At 43.0% G+C, this 18,776-nt stretch overlaps 1 long non-coding RNA gene across 1 annotated transcript in view; it reads left to right on the top strand.

The window, feature by feature from the left end:
• The window catches only part of LOC134807013 (uncharacterized), a 346,197-nt gene that overhangs the window by 286,768 nt on the left and 40,653 nt on the right, over window positions 1-18,776 (top strand). The window contains exon 4 of the long non-coding RNA XR_010156677.1: window positions 6,081-6,145. This is a non-coding gene — a long non-coding RNA (uncharacterized LOC134807013). The remainder of the gene's footprint in view (window positions 1-6,080; window positions 6,146-18,776) is intronic.

Below are 18,776 nucleotides of genomic sequence, written 5' to 3'. Positions count from 1 at the left end.
CCTCACTACTGGTTCTGTTCCTGCAGGTGACTGGCTTCACTTTTTTTATACCCATGTTGACTGCCTATAGTGATAAACAATTTTTTTCTATTTTGGGGCCCTGTGTATTAGGAATCTCTCATTTTCTGATCATGTATAGCAATATATTGTGCAATATGTAAAAACTAAAGACACCTTAAACTTTGTTTTCCTTACTTTGTGCTACCATATAATTATCTTAATAAGCTACTAGTTTGTGACCATGTTGCTTAAACTATCTTAGCCCCACTCCGCTATCTAAAATGGAGTGATGGAACAGTGAATTCTTAACTAAAAATTATTTTTCTCCCTGTGTTTCAACTCCACTCTTTATTTGGCATACTTTACTCATATAGCTGCTTTTTTCCTCTAAGTGAAAGAGCTAATGTTGGGACCATAATATACCCCCTCTTCAAAAACTCTTGAATTTTAGCAGTTTCACATAGTTATTTTGATAGAAAACAAGTGGGATAAATTTGAACTTTTCTTTTGCATGCACATTGTGCCCCCCTAAACATTATGTGGACTAAATAACTATTTTCTGAGCTAGAGGAAACAAAGAGTTATAATATTACCATGGGGTTCTTTGGTGCCACTTTGCCAACTGGAATTCTCCATGGCTGGCAGTGCCTCTGCCCAGGCTTTGCTCAAGCCAGCTGGGCTCACTCTACCCACTCAGCCTGGCATGCTGTGCTCTGCTGCTCGCACTATCAGCCAGGATTCTGTGCCTGCAGTGGCTTTGCGCTCAACCTGCGGCTAGTCCTGGTGTGTTGCGACTGGCTTCTGCCTTGGGTCCCAGTGTGTGGATGAGGGGGATGCTGCGTCACCCAAAAACTTGGAGATGCCAGCAACTGCCGAGCTTCAAGGAGCGTTAACACCTTTTGTGTGAGAAGTACAGAGGTCTGAGTCCCCAGGAAGTATCACATCTTATTCAATTCCACTGCCTACAGCTTGGCCAGTGAGAGCATGTGGCACCCAGCAGCTTTTTCTCCCCTGTTAAACAAGAGCCAGAGGGAAGGTAATAGTGTTACAGCTCAGCGGGTTCTGGGTTCTTGTCCCATGACCACGAAGACTGAGGTACATGAACACCAGAGAGTGACCAAGGCAGAGAAGATTTTTATCGAGTGACAGAAAAGCTTTCAACATAAGAAGGGACCCAGAGTGGGTATCCTTCTGTTTGAGAGGGGGCTCAAAAGCAGGTAGCCATCTGCGAGGCTGAGTCCTGGGTTTTTATGGGCTCATAATGGGTAAGTGTGTGCTGAATTGTCCATACGGGCCTGGAAAAAGCACCGTTCAATTGGCTAAAAGGCATCAAGGAAGTTCTCACTCCAGTCATGGACTCCATCTGGAACTGGCAGCTCAGCTTTCAGACTTTAAATTGTCTTTGGCTTGAAGGTCAGGTTTCACTGGAGACCCATCCCTGTCTGTCTCAGAATTCATCTGTCTCCTGCTGCTATCAATAGGCTACAAGATATTTTGATTCAGTGATGAGGACTCTGTGCCCAATTCTACCTAGAGGTCTAGACCTGGATGGGGAGAAAAATCAACTTCCAGGTAAGGTCAGTAATCCAAACACTGAGAAGAAATATACTAACCTCCAAGGCAAGATTTTGAAAGTAAATATTTTCTGTGCACCTATTCATAATAGGATAGGGTCAGTAGAATACAAGGGGTGGCATCATGGGTCTAAGCAGAGAGAGTCATAGTGCTCCTTTCATCCCCATATTCCTATAATTTGAGAGAGTCTTAAGTGAAGATCCAAATTTTCACATATGCCAGAGAGGAATAAAAAATGATTGAAAAAGCCAGCAGATTTATGGACACTTTGTTGTCTGAAAGAAGACAATTTAGTTTGCCCAGACCAGTGACTGGACAAAAGAGTCACTGGAGTAGTACTCCAGGAAATCTAGGTGGATAAAATCAGAGTGAGAAAGATATGGCTCATATCTTAGTAGGCGCATGGTGATGAGTTGAAAGAGGCTAGGTATCTACTGCTGATGACATGGTGATGCATAAACCTTACAAATAAAATGCTGCTAGAGGCTGAAGACCACTTACATTATTATTCAAACACAGGAATATTTAAGAGTAAGAAGGGGGAATAATAAGAATTATTCCAGACAACAGGCTTAAAATAGAAACTGTTCTAGAACCACCACCAAACACATGCGTATGATCATTGATGACAGAGAGGAAACAACAGTTCTTCCTGAATGGACTAAATGTAAATCTTAAATGGCAAAAGCCAGATTTGATTAAGAACTTGTCTTCTGACCTTTGGGGAAATTACTAGACATTGTGTTTAAGTTTATATATAGAAAAATGAAGATATATTATTACTATTCAGAAACTGTTATTTGAAAAAATATGCAATAAAAATTAAGCATGAGAAAATTCTAATATATATCTGATACCTACATATTTTTGATATGCACATATAGTTCTGATAGAAACACACATACATATAGAATTCTGATATACACATGCACATACACATTATACGTGTATAATTCTGAAATATATGTACACATAATTGAGATACACAAACCCATGCATAAATAATTGTGATGCACACACAGACCCAAATTTAATCTATCATCTAGATTAGTACTGCTGATATGACAAAACTCTGAAATAAATAATAGCCTCAAATTTGATTATGAATTGAATGAGAAGGGATTATTGTAGAATCTTTTTAAGAACAGATATTTTAATAAACAGGCTACTTAATGTAATTAAATTCCAATTAAAATGTAGGCAAGGATTATTGTCTCATGGTCCTTCAGAGTGTAAATTATATCTCAACAATGGAGCCTGTGTCAAACATGCAATATAAAGACTGAGAGCATAGCAGATGTAAAAAGATACAGTCACACACATGTCGTAATTTTAAAATGATCTTGCTAAACAAGATAAAAGTTTAAAAACAATTCAGAAAGTCTTTGCCTTAATTTTAGCTTTTAAAAAATGGTTTTGTATTAAAACTTAAAGAGATTTATTTTACTTAGGAAAAAAAAGTGCCCCTTTTTATTTTTTACTTGAAACAGAGTATCATCTATTTCATATATACATATTTATACCTGTAATCATATTCACCCTACATGAAAAAGATTTTTTCTTCTTTAATGGATGCAAGATTCTTAATAAACAAAATGTTTAGAAGCCATCCTCTATGGCCCTGGTCCCCAACCTTTTTGGCACCAGGGACCCGTTCTGTGGAAAACAATTTTTCCACAGGCAGGGTGTGGTGGGCAATGATATCAGGATGAAACTTTTCCACCTCAAATCATCAGGCATTAATTAGATTCTCATAAGGCGTGGGCAATCTACATCCTCACATGTGCAGTTTACAATAGAATTCAGGCCCCTATAAGAATCTAGTGCACCTGCTGATCTGACAGGATCAGAGCTCAGGCAGAGCTCAGGTAGAGCTCAGGCGGTAATGCTCACTTGCCTGCTGTTGATTTCCTGCTGTGTGGCCCACCTCCTAACAGGGCATGGACCGGTATCCATCTATGGCCTGGGGGTTGCAGACCCCTGCTCTACTTCCTATGGGTAAGAAAAGAACATACGTGTTTGCTTCCCAATACCTTTGCATTGATTAAGAAACTTAAAGGAATTTTCAGTGTGCTGTAGTGTTAGTACTACTTTTGGTAGTAGTAGAACCAATAATAAAAGAATAGGGAATATGATGCTAAGACTTGCAGTAACATTGTATCCTTGGTAAATTAAAGCCAAATCAATGTAGCTCTGGAGTTTAGGTAGAAAAAGGAAGGAAAAGTCCTGGCAGAGATAAAGTCTGAGAATGACTTGAGTTCAGATTTACTATATATATATATATATCTATGGTCATAATCATTTTTATAGCTTGTCATTTCAAAATTTTATTGATCTTTTTCAGTGAGCCAAATGTTTTTTTAATTTCCTGTTTTATACATTTAGTTCTACTGTTAATTTTCTTTCATTTATTTTCTTCCATTTTTTAGATTTATTTTGTTTTTTTTCTGCTTCTTAAATTAGAATCATGTTAGAATTGTAGATATTTGTAATTTTCTAATATAAATATTTCAAGTGTTAAATTTGTTTCTGAGCACTGCTTTTCTGCATCCTGTTCATCATCTGTTTCCTTTTCTTTTTTATTTTTTTCTATTTTTGAGACAAAGTTTCGTTCTTGATTCCCAGGCTGGAGTGCAATGGCGTGATCTCAGCTCACTGCAAACTCCGCCTCCAGGGTTCAAGCAATTCTCCTGCCTCAGCCTCCCGAGTAGCTGGGATTACAGGCATATGCCGCCATGCGGGGCTAATTTTGTATTTTTAGTAGAGACGGGGTTTCTCCATGTTGGTCAGGCAGGTCTCAAACTCCTGACCTCAGGTGATCCACCCACCTTGGCCTCCCAAAGTGCTGGGATTATAGGCATGAGCCACCGCACCCAGCGTCTGTTTTATTTTCATAATCTTTTCAGTGTTTTATTTTCATAATCTTTTCAGTGCAAACTATTTCCTATTTTCTTGTAACTTTTTATTTTGACCTTGGGCTATTAACAAATGTGTTATACACTTTCCAAAAGTCTAGAATGTTCTATGTATCTTACTGATCTCTAACTTAATTTCATTCTCAGAGAACATATACTCCAGAACAAATAACATAGTCATTTAAAATCTTATGTATTTATTGAGAATCCTTTTATGATCTAGTGTATGGCCAATTTTTGTGTAAATGATGCATATTGTATATATTTGGTGTAGCTTTATAGCTGTCACTTGGCCCTACATGGTTTAAAATATTATTTAAATATTATTTTCACTGATTTTTATTGCTAGGTGTTATGTCAGTTGCTGAAATGAAACATATTTATTTCTTATTCTTATAAGCTAAAGTTTTAAAATTTATCTTAAAGCCCTAATACTACACAGAAGCTTCTATTTATGTTTCTGATAAGTTGACCATCTCTTCATTATTCAACATTTATCTTTGTTAATATGTTTCTATATTTATTGTGTGTAGTCCTCCATTCATTTATCCTCAGCTTAAGTCTTTTATGGAAGCATATAGTGGTGTCTTTTCTCATCTTATAAATCTTGAAGCCTCTGTACTTTGTTTCACTTACTTTTAAGATAATTAATGATATGGTTCAATATATTTGTACTGTTTTCTGTTTATTGATTATTCCAATTTTTTCCTGTTTCTCCTTTTTTACTTTGTTCGTGTTTATTAGAATTTGGAAGGTAATTAATAGTTAAGCTTTTTAGCTAAATCTCTCCAAATTATATTATATGGTTTCTCTAAGAATATCACATTCTTTTACTTTTCACAGTCTACTAAGATTCAATAATGTTCCACTTTACATGAAATTTGAGGATCTTACAACTGTGTATGACCACACTCCTATCTTTAATGCCATATCTATCTATATGTACACACATATTACATCTATGTTATCAACCAACACACAATGTTACAATGTTGAGTTTAAAGTGAAATTTGTAAGAAGTTTGTTTTTCAAGTCTGAGGAGTTTTCAAGCTTTATCTATTAAAATAAAATTTTTCCGTTCGCTCTTCTCCTTCTGGGACTACCAATTATGCATGTTAGGTTTTTTAATAATGTCTGGCAATTTTTGAGTTTGTGTTAATTTTTTTTAATTATCTTTTAGATTGAATAATATTTATCAGCCTTTAATAGCTCTACCTTTTATCTCTAATTTGCTGTTGAACCAATCTGATGAATTTCACATTTCAGATATAGTATTTTTCAGTTTAAAAGTTTACATTTGGTTCTTTTATGAACACTTTTTTTATGTTTAAATTTCTTCTCCACTCATTCTACATAAACATAGCTTCCCTTATTTTTGAACATGTGTTCAGCTAGTTATAATGATATATTGCTTTTCAAAATTGTTATTGATTGCAACATTTGGTCCATCTTACTGTTAGCCTCCATTTGTTACTTGTTCTGTTGTATAGGCATTGTGTATACTCTCTGAAGGATGAATGAGTAAAAAGAATAAAAAATGAAAAACTCATGCTCAAAATGTAATTCTTTTTTTTTTTTTTTTTGAGATAGAGTTTCGCTCTTGTTGCCCAGGCTGGAATGCAATGGCGTGAACCCAGTATGTGTGCCATGTACAGGTATGTACATGTATGCCATTTGGTAGCTCAACAATTATAAAATAGCAGCAATGCTACGTAGTTCAATCTAATAGAAGTTCAGGAGAGAGATGGTGGCTTATACGGTAATAATGTCAGTGGCTGTGGTGAGCCAGATGACCCGTTCCTGCCTTAACTCATGACATTCCACCACAAAAGAAGTGAAAATGGCCTGTTCCTGCCTTAACTGATGACATTGTCTTGTGAAATTCCTTCTCCTGGCTCATCCTGGCTCAAAAGCTCCCCTACTGAGCACATTGTGACCCCCACTCTGCCCGCCAGAGAACAACCCCTTTGACTGTAATTTTCCTTTATCTACCCAAATCCTATAAAACGGCCCCACCCCTATCTCCCTTCGCTGACTCTCTTTTTGGACTCAGCCTGCCTGCACCCAGGTGAAATAAACAGCCATGTTGCTCACACAAAGCCTGTTTGTTGGTCTCTTCACATGGACACGAGTGAAAATACTTTTCAGGTTACTATTATTTGACATTTGTTTATGATTACAGACAACACATTTATCCGATTGAAACTGCCTTTACAAAAATTATAACTGAGGAAATTATGACAGTGAAAGAAATCTGACTTAACCGACTCCATCTTGCTTCTAACCTTTAAGCTGTCCTTGTTCATTCCTGGGCATAGGCCGAACTAACCTTGGGAAGGAATTCAGTCTATGGTTTGACTCTGAAACAAAATTTATAATAGCCCTTTCTTGAAAAGACCCCCTTCTTGCCTGGGGACCAGTCTGTCTTTGCAGGACTAACAAATTAGCTACAAGATTATGGGTTAGAGCCACTACCTGCCAAATTATCTTTAAAAATGCAGATCCCTGAATGCTCAGGGAGACTGATTTGAGTAATAATAAAACTCCAGTCTCCTGCACATCCAGCTCTGAGTGAATTACTCTTTCTCCATTGGAATTCCCCTGTCTTCAGAAATCGGCTCTGTCTAGACAACAGACAAGGTGAACCCATTGGGTGGTTACACTATTTTCAGTAGAAATATTATAAGGTAAAAAATCAAATTTTATTCAGATTTCTATTAAATATAGTAAAAATATAGATGATCAAATTTGGAAATATTTGATGCTGCCAATTCTCATTTTAAAAATGATTTTCATTATTTTGTCTAATCTAATTCACCTAAAAACACAAATATACAAGATTTATCATAAATTAAGCCCTTATGAAATGGAGACAATGATCCTTTTGTTAACAACTCATACAAAGACTTGAATATTCATGTTATCCTCTTCTGAGTACAGTTAGAACTTTTTTTTTTACCTTCATAACTTCAATATATGTCTTCCAGTGAAGGCTGTATATTTAATTTTAAATTCTAGCATAGTTTGACCTTTTATTTTGACATTCAGTCATCTCTATTTTAAATATCTGGCTTGATGATTGTTTTACTGAGGACATGCCTCATGGATTTTCAGATGACTTTTAATGTGCTGTTATTCTCCATTTAATCATTTCAAATCTATTAAAGATACCAGCATAGTTCCTTAGATTGTCATTAAAAGACTTTAAAAATGGCTCAGTACTGCAATTTCTTCATATTGCTCCATCTAGATAAACATTAAGCAACCATTACATTAAGCTTTGCCCATTAGGTGAATAGAGAATATGCTTCAAAGGCATAATTTATCTGCTCAGAGTTCAAGAAAATCCTTGATTTAACTTTGATATTTGCTCTATCTACTTTGTACGGATTCCTGAATCATGTCTCTTCAGTAAGGTTGCTTACTAATAATAAAAATAAAGGAATACAGAAGAATTTTTACTTGGCAAATTTTCTTTTTAGTATTGCTTTGTTTTTATCAAAATAAAAGAGTATATTTCCTCTTTAAAAATTATTCTGAACTTTCAGTTTTTCTAAATTCCAGGCTAGTTACAATCCCAGTTAATCTAAGGGCAAATCATTTTTTCAGGATAGTTCAGAAGAAACTTTGACCCACCTCTTCCTCATTTTATATTAATATATATGAGCTCACCAAGACTGCCTTAATGTTCCTGTCAGCTTTAGTTAACTTTAGAAAGATTTCTTCCTGACTATAGGGCTGACCTCCCTTTTCTCAGAGCATTTACTTTAGAAAACTTGTAATTTAGCCCTTTTTCTCCTTTGAAATGTAAATCTTCTCCCAGCTTTGCATGAGTTTTTAAAACCCAAAGAATGTTTCTCAAGGAATGTTTTCTCTGGGAGCTATCCTTTTGAAATGTAATCAAAGGAGCTACTGCCTACTCTTTTATCTTCCAGTCTCTGTGGGAAGGTAGGAGCACAACTTCAGTGAGTGACAATTAGCACTAACATTCTAATTATTGGCCTAATCACATCGATCTCTATAGTCCTACAGTGTTTTTCTACTAGCTCACTCCAGTGCCTAAGCATCTTCCTGCCTTTTATTTCAGTGGAGTTCAGCTCAGTCTCTCTGTCCTATTGCAATCATATTAAATAGATTTCCTTGCTTGTTTAACTCTGTCAGGTGCAATTTCTTAGATATGGCTATACAAGAGTTATATTCATTCCTAAAAAAAAGGAAGTGCACAAGCTAAAATTTAGGGCTCACTTAATATGGGGGCCTAATAATAAATATAACAGCAACACTAAAATGTATTGGGTGCTTACTATGTGAAATACATTATTTATTTAAATCAACTTATTGAATCATGAAAACCAACACACACACACACGCACGCACGCACAAACACACGAGTCTGTATATTTCCCAGTAATTACCTAGTGGAATAAGTACAGTGCTTTGCAATACAGATCAATACTTAGGTACTGGATATTAAAAGGCAAAAGTTGTCATAAATTCAAAAAGTATTGAATTTTTTACTTAGCGTAAAAACAAATATTAATAAACATACTTTTTCAAAAACTTGTATTTTCTCATAAATACCATCTGTAATCGGGGTTTCAACAATGCCAATGAGGTAATAAAATGGAGGGCACAGTCAGCCTTGTCACATGGCAGGCAACTAAAGAAAAGGATGCTGTTACAGAGAGCCACAGGTTCTTTCTGCCAATGGGAGATAATGGAGCTCTCTCATTTAAATGAAGTCTTACTGGCTGGTGAAAGGGAACTCAACTCTTTATGCTCTGGTTATTTTCTGGGTCTACTGACTTTTTTATTGACTTATTTCCTTACCCTAGAATCTGCTCTGAGATGTGCACCCTAACTGCTAACTTCCAATACTCTATCTGTTCACCAAGCAAAGTAAAATCTTTTTTTGTAAATTTCACAATATACCCTTGAAAAGAGCCGGGCGCATTCCTCAGCCCTGGGCTCAAAACAAACAAGCCCAGTACAAACACCACCAGGAAAGTCTCCGATAAGGGGACAGATGAGGGGACAGCCGTTCAAAGTTTTACTGAAAGAGCGGGAACCAAAAGAATTCCTTTGTTCCCCTGTAACTTTCAGGCTATAAAAAGCAAACACTCGCATTGTTCAGGGCCCTCTTGTATGCTGTGGAATGGAGGGACCAGGTTCGAACTTGTAGTAAAGATCCTTGCCACTTGGCTTTGACTCTGGACTCTGGTGGTCTTCTTTGGGGAACAAACGGTCTGGGCATAACATCTGGGGGCCCGTCCGGGATTCCCCAAGCCCACCAGATCCCTGGTCAACGGATCTGCTAGGATCGATCTACTGATAGGTGAGCTGGCTCGTCTCCGTTTGTCTGTCCGTGTCTGTTCTGAATCCGAATCTGTGACTCGCGAGGTCTGAAACTGGAGCTGGCACAGTCCTGGCGGACGTGCTATAGGACGGCCAGCGGAGACCGGTGGGAGACGTCCCCTGGCTCTCATCTGATCTATATTGCGATCTGAGCTGCCCCGGTTTGGCGGGCAGCAGCCGTATCTGAGCTGCCCGGTGGGGCGGGCAGCAGCTGTCTCTAATCTGGGCTGCCCCAGCGTGACCGCGATCCAGGCAGCTGACTCTGACCCGGGCTTCCGGTGCGCGCTTACGATCTGAACTGCCCCGGTTTGGCGGGCAGCAGCTGCCTCTGACCAGGGCTGCCAAAGTGCGCCTGCGATTAGATATCATTAATAAGTAAGTCAGATCAGATTTCCTTTAGAGGGATTCAAACCCACATTCCTTTACAGGAAGAGACTACAAATTATTACAGGATGGGTAATACCCAGAGCACTCCTCTATCTCTCCTTACGAGTAATTTCAAAGAAGTTAGAGCAAGGGGCCACGATCTTGGTATAGAAATCAGGAAAGGAAAGCTAATTACTCTGTGTCGCTCCGAATGGCCTGCCTTTGATGTGGGGTGGCCGCCCGAAGGGACCTTCCGACTTGCTGTCATCACTAAGGTAAAGTCCAAGATTTTCCTACCTGGGCGTGCGGGCCACTTAGATCATATCCCATATATCCTCATATGGCAGGACCTTGTTGAGAACCCGCCTCCTTGGCTGTCCCCTTTCCAATTGGCCTCTGAACCCTGTAAGGCACTAGTTGCTCGACCACTAAAATCCAAGCAACCAACTGCCCCCCCCATCCGGTTTTACCTGACAGCGGGGACCCACTGTTCACAGAACCCCCTCCGTACCCCTCCAGGCCCCAGGCCCCAGCCCCCCTGGCTGAGCTGCGGGAGGGAGCAGGCGGACGGGAGGCGGCCGGCACTCACGGGCCTGCTGAAAGGGAAAGTAACTTTGAAGGGCCGGCGGGGAGGACGCGAGGGCGCACTTCGCGGACCAGCCCCCCTCAGCCGCCTGACTCCACGGTGGCTTTACCCCTTCGGGAAATAGGACCCCCGGATGACACAGGAATCCCCAGGCTCCAGTACTGGCCATTCTCCACCAGTGATCTGTATAACTGGAAAACTCAGAGTGCTCGGTTTTCAGACAACCCCAAGGATTTACTGGCTTTACTAGATAGTGTCATGTTCACCCACCAGCCCACTTGGGATGATTGTAAGCAGCTCCTCCGAATTTTGTTCACCACGGAAGAGCGAGAGAGAATACAGATAGAAGCTAGAAAGCTGGTCCCAGGGGACGACGGTCAACCGACTGCCAACCCCGACCTCATAAACGCAACCTTTCCTCTGACCAGGCCGGCGTGGGACTACAACACGGCAGAAGGTAGGGGACGGCTACACCTTTATCGCCAGACTCTAATGGCAGGTCTCCGGGCAGCTGCTCGCAAGCCCACTAATTTGGCTAAAGTATATTCTATTCTGCAGGGAAAGACAGAGAGCCCAGCTACCTACTTAGAAAGATTAATGGAAGCTTTTAGACAGTACACCCCCATAGATCCAGAGGCTCCAGGAAGTCAGGCAGCTATTGTAATGTCTTTCGTAAATCAGGCAGCCCCAGATATTAAGAGAAAACTCCAGAAATTAGAAGACTTGGAGGGAAAGCGGATTCAGGACCTCCTTCAGATAGCCCAGCGGGTTTACAATAACAGAGATACTCCAGAGGAAAAGCAATTTAAGGCCACTGAAAAAATGACCAAGGTCCTGGCAGCAGTGGTACAGAAAGAGCATCTACAGCCAGAGTACACCCAACCTAGGCGGCCCCCCCGGCATGATAATCTGAGCAAAGACCAATGTGCCTATTGTAAGGGGGCTGGCCACTGGGTAAGAGACTGCCCCAAAAAGAAACCACGAGGACAGGGACCCGGACCCCCTAGGTCTACACCCGTACTAGTCACTCAAGACGAAGACTAGGGAAGATGGGGTTTGGACCCCCTCCCCGAACCTAGGGTAACTTTGCAAGTGGAGGGGTCCCCAGTCCAGTTCTTGGTCGATACGGGAGCACAGCACTCGGTCTTAGTTAAAACTAATGGGAAATTATCCTCCAAATCCTCGTGGGTACAAGGGGCCACAGGAGTTAAGAAATACCCATGGACAACACAAAGAACAGTAAACCTCGGAGCCAAGAATGTAACCCATTCTTTCCTGGTCATCCCTGAGAGCCCCTGTCCCCTATTGGGGAGAGACCTGCTAACTAAAATGGGAGCACAGATCCATTTCCTCCCTGAGGGGCCCGTCGTGACCAACCCCCACAATCGAACTGTGTCCATCCTGACTATAAACCTAGAAGATGAGTGCCGGCTCCACCAGGAGAAAGCGGCCCCTGACCAGGACATAGCAACTTGGCTCCAGCAGTATCCAGAAGCGTGGGCGGAAACGGGGGGCTTAGGTCTAGCAAAACACCGTCCTGCCTTATTTATTGAACTTAAGCCTGGGACAGACCCCGTGCGGGTACGCCAATACCCGATGCCCCTAGAGGCCAAGAGAGGGATTGCCCCGCATATCCGCCGGCTCCTTGACCAAGGGGTCCTACGCCCATGTCACTCACCCTGGAATACTCCATTGTTGCCGGTACGAAAACCTAATAGTGGAGAATACAGACCTGTACAAGACTTAAGAGAAATCAACAAGAAGGTTGTGGACATACATCCAACTGTACCTAACCCGTATACCCTCCTAAGTACCTTAAACCCTAAACATCAATGGTACACTGTTTTAGATTTGAAAGATGCTTTCTTTAGTTTGCCTTTAGCCCCTCAGAGCCAAAAGCTCTTCGCCTTCGAGTGGAATGACCCTGATAGGGGCATAAGTGGCCAACTGACATGGACCAGGCTGCCGCAGGGATTCAAAAACTCTCCTACCCTGTTCGATGAGGCCCTCCATGAAGACCTGGGTGAGTACCGACGTAAACACCCTGAAATAATTTTACTCCAGTATGTTGATGACCTCCTGATTGCTGCTGAGACCCAAGAGGCTTGCATCCAAGGGACCAAGGGTCTCTTACAAGCTCTAGGGAATCTAGGCTACCGAGCCTCGGCAAAGAAAGCTCAAATCTGTAAGCCAGAGGTAATATATCTAGGGTACCTGCTTAAGGGAGGGCAGCGCTGGCTAACAGACGCCCGGAAACAAACTGTTCTGCAGATCCCCAGGCCACAATCCACCCGACAAGTGAGAGAGTTCCTGGGGTGGGCAGGATTTTGCCGACTATGGATACCTGGGTTCGCAGAACTGGCTAAACCCTTGTATCAGGCAACACGGGGGCAACAACCATTTAATTGGACAGACGAAGCCGAGTTGGCCTTCCAACAGATTAAAACCGCCCTACTCTCCGCGCCTGCACTAGGACTACCTGATTTTACCAAGCCCTTCCACTTATATGTGGATGAAAATAAGGGTGTCGCCAAGGCGGTAATAACTCAGAACTTAGGCCCCTGGCGGAGGCCAGTTGCCTACCTGTCAAAGAAGTTAGACCCAGTAGCTGCCGGGTGGCCCCCTTGTCTCCGAATGATTGCGGCCACGGCTCTGATGGTGCAAGATGCTGATAAACTTGTCATGGGGCAAGAATTGTGGGTCGTTACTCCACATGCCATCGAAGGTGTACTCAAACAGCCACCTAATCGATGGATGAGTAACGCCCGGCTCACCCACTACCAAGGACTACTACTAAATCCTCTCAGGATATTTTCCTGCCCCCAACGACCTTAAACCCTGCCTCGCTGCTGCCCAACCCGGACCTGGACGCCCCACTCCATGACTGCACCGAGATACTAGCTCAGGTGCACGGAGTTCGAGAAGACCTGCAGGACCGCCCACTTCCTGACGCCGACCTCGTTTGGTTCACTGATGGGAGCAGCTTCATGCATCAAGGCCAGAGGTACGCTGGGGCGGCAGTAACTTCAGAGACTGAGGTAATCTGGGCGGAACCCCTGCCCCCGGGGACCTTGGCCCAGAAGGCCGAACTGATAGCACTCACCCAAGCTCTTACCTTAGGGGCGGGGAAAAAGCTGACAGTATATACAGACAGCCGATATGCTTTTGCAACGGCACATATACATGGGGCCATTTACAGGGAGCGAGGGTTACTGACGGCTGAAGGAAAAGAGATAAAAAACAAGCAAGAGATCCTAGCCCTGCTAACAGCCCTATGGAGGCCAGAAAAATTAGCCATTGTACATTGCCCAGGGCATCAGAAACTAACTACTCCAACTGCTCAAGGCAACTTTCTGGCAGACCAAACTGCAAGAAATGTGGCGAAGGCTCCCAGCCAACTCCTTGCACTCCAGCTCCCTGACCCGGGCCCCCGGGACTTGCCATATTTCCCTGAATATTCAGAACAAGATCTCCAGTGGATTGACAAACTTCCCCTGAAACAAATCCAGAATGGGTGGTGGACTGATACTAATGACCAAACCATCCTACCAGAAAAATTAGGACAACAGGTGTTAGAACACATCCACCGAACCACCCACCTGGGGGCCCGGCGGATGATAGACCTGATCAGACGCTCCAAGCTCAAAATCAGACATATAGCTGAGACGGCCAGCAGTATCGTGACAAGTTGCAAAGTCTGCCAGCTTAACAACGCATACCCCCAATCTCAAGCTGCAGCAGGAACAAGGCTCAGGGGAACCAGGCCCGGTATCTACTGGGAAGTAGATTTTACTGAAATAAAGCCAGGAAAGTACGGGTACCGGTACTTACTTGTCTTTGTAGATACTTTTTCAGGGTGGACTGAAGCATTCCCAACCAAAAGAGAAACTGCTCAGGTCGTAGCAAAGAAAATTCTGGAAGATATCCTCCCCAGGTATGGCTTCCCCATCCAGATAGGGTCAGATAATGGGCCCGCTTTCGTCGCTAAGGTAAGTCAGGACTTGGCTTCCATCCTTGGGGCAAATTGGAAACTACATTGCGCTTACAGGCCCCAGAGTTCAGGACAGGTAGAAAGGATGAATCGGACCTTAAAAGAGACCTTAACTAAATTGACTATAGAGACTGGCGCTAATTGGGTAGTCCTTCTCCCCTATGCTCTGTTCCGGGCCCGTAATACCCCTTACAAACTGGGCCTCACCCCTTACGAAATCATGTATGGCAGACCTCCATCCCTGGTTCCTAGCTTAAAAGATGACCTGCTTAAGTCTGAAACAGAAAATGTCTCTGAATTCTTATTTTCCTTACAAGCCTTACAGAAAATTCACCAAGAAATCTGGCCCAAGCTGAGAGAGCTATATGAGACCAGTCCCCCACCGACACCCCATCCGTACCAGCCGGGAGACTGGGTCCTGGTTAAGCAACACCGACAAGAGACCCTAGAGCCCAGGTGGAAAGGACCACTCCAAGTACTCCTGACCACACCCACCGCCCTGAAGGTAGAAGGCATTGCGTCGTGGATCCACTACACCCACGTCAAGCCAGTGGACCCAACCTCCGACCTTCTGGGGCCAATCACGGCGGCGGCGGCTGAAGCACCGGACACGTGGACTGTGGACAGAGCTAAGAACAACCCCTTAAAACTCACCCTGCGCCGGCAGCATAACTCACTGCAAACATGCAGTTAGGTAGTCTAACTCTAACATTAGTCACCCTAGTGGCCACTGGGGAAAACATAAAGCCAGCTCCTAATCCCTTTGTCTGGAGATTCTGGCTTTATGAAAACCAAACCCACCCTGGGCAACCTCATAAGCCCGGGAAATTAGTGGCCAGTGCAGATTGCCCCTCCTCAGGGTGCAATAGCCCAATTTTACTAAATTTTACCGATTTCCCAGTAGCCAAACCAGTGGCACCAATAATATGCTTCGAGTATGATCAGACTGAATACAATTGTAAGCACTATTGGTGGCACCAAAGTGCCGGCTGCCCTTATAACTATTGTAACATCCATAAATACCAATGGTGGGGTGGAGAAGAACAGATAGATCCCAGATGGCCCTTCCATCGCAAACGAGATAGAGACCTTTCATATACATGGATAGTTAGAGACCCCTGGAACTCCCGCTGGACCACGCCTCAACACGGGGCTGTATATTACTCCTCCGCCTCCACATGGCCTAGCAGTCACCTCTATCTGTGGCGGGGTCTAGTGCAGGTACGGCCCCTGGTCCATGGAAATATCCAGCGACAAGAAAACCACCTGACACAAGATTTACGTCCTTTTTCCTGGTTAAAATTATTGCAAGAAGGATTAGAACTTGCCAACCTTACAGGACTTCACAGCCTGTCTGGCTGCTTTCTATGTGCCACTCTAGGGCATCCACCGCTAACCGCTGTCCCCCTGCCATGGGGATCATCCACCTCTGCCCAAGCTAACAACCACCAAAACCTCTCATATGCGCCTATCCCTAACGTGCCACTATACCTAAACCCCAGTCAAGAGAAGTTTCCCTACTGTTTCTCAGGAACTAATTCCAGCCTCTGCAACATCACTGCAACGCCCCCTAACATCACCTTAAGGGCTCCGTCAGGCATATTCTTCTGGTGTAATGGAACATTATCTAAAAACCTATCAAGCCCCTCTGTTACCAACCTACTGTGTCTTCCTGTCACATTAGTTCCCCGGTTAACTCTACTTACTGCTGGCGAGTTCCTAGGGTATACCGGTAACTGGACTAGTGCTGTTATTCACCCAGACCCTAGACCGAGACCTGCACGAGCCATATTTCTCCCCCTCATTGCAGGAATCTCCCTCACCACATCCTTCATGGCGGCCGGACTGGCTGGGGGAGCCCTAGGTCACACCCTTATAGAAAGTAACAAGCTGTACCAACAATTTGCCGTTGCTATGGAGGAGTCAGCTGAGTCCCTTGCCTCCCTCCAGCGGCAGCTCACGTCCCTAGCACAGGTAACCTTGCAGAACCGGAGGGCCTTAGACCTACTCACTGCTGAAAAAGGGGGAACGTGTATGTTTCTAAAGGAAGACTGTTGTTTCTACATAAATGAATCAGGACTCGTGGAAGACCGAGTCCAACAGTTACGCAAGTTAAGCACAGAAGTAAGAACATGGCAGTTTGCTTCAGCTGCAGACCAATGGTGGAACTCATCTATGTTTTCTCTGTTAGCCCCCTTCCTTGGACCCCTGCTGAGTCTACTATTTCTGCTTACCGTAGGACCTTGTGTTGTTAACAGAATTTTGCGGTTCGTTAAAGAAAGGTTTAACACTGTACAACTCATGGTCCTCAGAGCCCAATACCAACCTGTAAACGCTGAAACAGAATCAGACTTATAAGACCCAAGATTGGCTCTAAAAAATACCTGAAAAGAAAGGGGGGGAATGAAAAGAGCCGTGCACATTCCTCAGCCCCGGGCTCAAAACAAACAAGCCCAGTACAAACACATCCCATCCTCCCATCCCACCACATATCACCATATATCTCTTAAACTTCCCCCGGGCTCAAAACAAACAAGCCCAGTACAAACACCACCAGGAAAGTCTCCGATAAGGGGACAGATGAGGGGACAGCCATTCAAAGTTTTACTGAAAGAGCGGGAACCAAAATAATTCCTTTGTTCCCCTGTAACTTTCAGGCTATAAAGAAGCAAACACTCGCATTGTTCGGGGCCCTCTTGTATGTGGTGAAATGGAGGGACCAGGTTCGAACTTGTAGTAAAGATCCTTGCCACTTGGCTTTGACTCTGGACTCTGGTGGTCTTCTTTGGGGAACAAACGGTCTGGGCATAACACTACAATATGTTACCGCGAATATAGTGGTTTAAACAATGGAAATGAATTATCTTACAGTTCTTGTTCTTTTGGAGGCTCTGAGATAAGTCATTTCTTTGCCCTCTCCAATGTCTAGAAGCCACTATTTCTTCACTCATAGCCTTTCCTTCACCTTCAAAATCGGCAACACACGTCTGACCCTGTTCCCATCTTTACATCTCTTTTTCCTTTCTTTTTTTGAAACAGGGTCTTGATGTGTTGCCCATCCTGGGGTACAGTGGCATGATCATAACTCACTGCATCATCAAACTCCTGGGCTCAAGTAATCTTCCTACCTCAGCCTCCTAAGTAGCTGGGTCTAAAGGCATGTGCCACCATGCTTGGGTTTTTTGTGTGTGTGTGTTTTAGTAAAGATGGGGGTCTTGCTCTGTTGCCCAGGCTGATCTCTAACTCATGGACTCAAGTGATCCTCCCACCTCAGTATCTCAAAGTACTGGGATTACAGACATGAGCCACCAATCTATCTTACATCTCTTTTTCTGACCTCAGGAATTACATTGGACCCACCTGAAAAGCCCAGGCTAATCACCTTATTTCAAGATCAGCTGGTTAGCAAACTTAATTTCAATTGCTAGCTTAATTCCCCTTTGTCATGCAATCTAATGTATTCACAGGTCCCAGGATCAGAGCATAGGTATCTTTGAAGGGCAATATTGTGCCCATTACATTATCTCCCATAAGCAAAGACAAATTTAATTTTCACATTAAAAAATAAGGCTGGGCATGGTGGCTCACACCTGTAATCCTAGCACTTTGGGAGGCCGAGGCAGGCGGATCACCTGAGGTCAGGAGTTCAAGACCAGCCTGGTCAACATGGTGAAACCCTGTCTCTACTAAAAACACAAAAATTAGATGGGCATGGTGGCACACGCCTGTCATCCCAGCTACTTGGGAGGCTGAGGCAGGAGAATTGTTTGAACCTGGGAGGCGGAAGTTGCAGTAAAATAAAAAATAACAAGTATTACTACCAACGGCATGTATTCAAATAATTTAAAAGGGATATGTTTCAGGTAGAAAAGCATAACCTCCTGAAATATCGGTACTATAAAGCATGAAGAAAAGTTTTGTAAGTAAATAAAAATTTTAGAAAAAAATGCAAGACAATTTATGTAAAATGCTCATGACACTGGTGTCT

The sequence above is a fragment of the Pan troglodytes genome, chromosome 3 (assembly GCF_028858775.2).
Source record: "Pan troglodytes isolate AG18354 chromosome 3, NHGRI_mPanTro3-v2.0_pri, whole genome shotgun sequence".
In the NCBI taxonomy this organism is placed as follows: domain Eukaryota; kingdom Metazoa; phylum Chordata; class Mammalia; order Primates; family Hominidae; genus Pan; species Pan troglodytes.
This window is presented reverse-complemented; position numbering and strand designations above follow the sequence as displayed.